At 48.9% G+C, this 405-nt stretch overlaps 1 non-coding gene across 1 annotated transcript; it reads left to right on the top strand.

Moving 5' to 3' along the window:
• The first annotated feature begins 206 nt into the window (after positions 1 to 206).
• LOC121939157 lies at positions 207 to 325 on the top strand. The gene has a single exon (XR_006105415.1). It is a non-coding gene; the product is annotated as a 5S ribosomal RNA (ribosomal RNA).
• The last annotated feature ends 80 nt before the right edge of the window (positions 326 to 405 follow it).

Raw genomic sequence — 405 nt, 5'->3', positions numbered from 1 at the left:
AAGGCTTGTTTTAAGCATTTAAACAAGCCTTATCGCGCTACACTGGCAGCGTGACGTGCGTCTGTTGGGTTTAGCCTCACAGTGCTATTCTCTAGTATTTGCTTACACTTCCAAACAAACATGACAAACTTTGGCCACAGAGCTCACAATTTGGAAGTCGGTTGTCCCGTCCATCTGTAAATAGCTTGTGTGTCACTCATTCTGTCGCTTACGGACATACCACCCTGAACACGCCCGATCTCGTCCGATCTCGGAAGCTAAGCAGGGTCGGGCCAGGTCAGTTCTTGGATGGGAGACCGCCTGGGAATACCTGGTGCTGTAAGCTTTTTAGTTCTGGCTTTTCACCAGCAGAGGGTGCTGCTGCCGCTTTCCCAGTGGACACAGAACAGATAAAAAAAACAACAA

Source organism: Plectropomus leopardus, unplaced genomic scaffold (assembly GCF_008729295.1).
Source record: "Plectropomus leopardus isolate mb unplaced genomic scaffold, YSFRI_Pleo_2.0 unplaced_scaffold42141, whole genome shotgun sequence".
In the NCBI taxonomy this organism is placed as follows: domain Eukaryota; kingdom Metazoa; phylum Chordata; class Actinopteri; order Perciformes; family Serranidae; genus Plectropomus; species Plectropomus leopardus.
The sequence above is the reverse complement of the archived record's forward strand: the minus strand, read 5'-3'. Positions and strand labels throughout refer to the sequence as shown.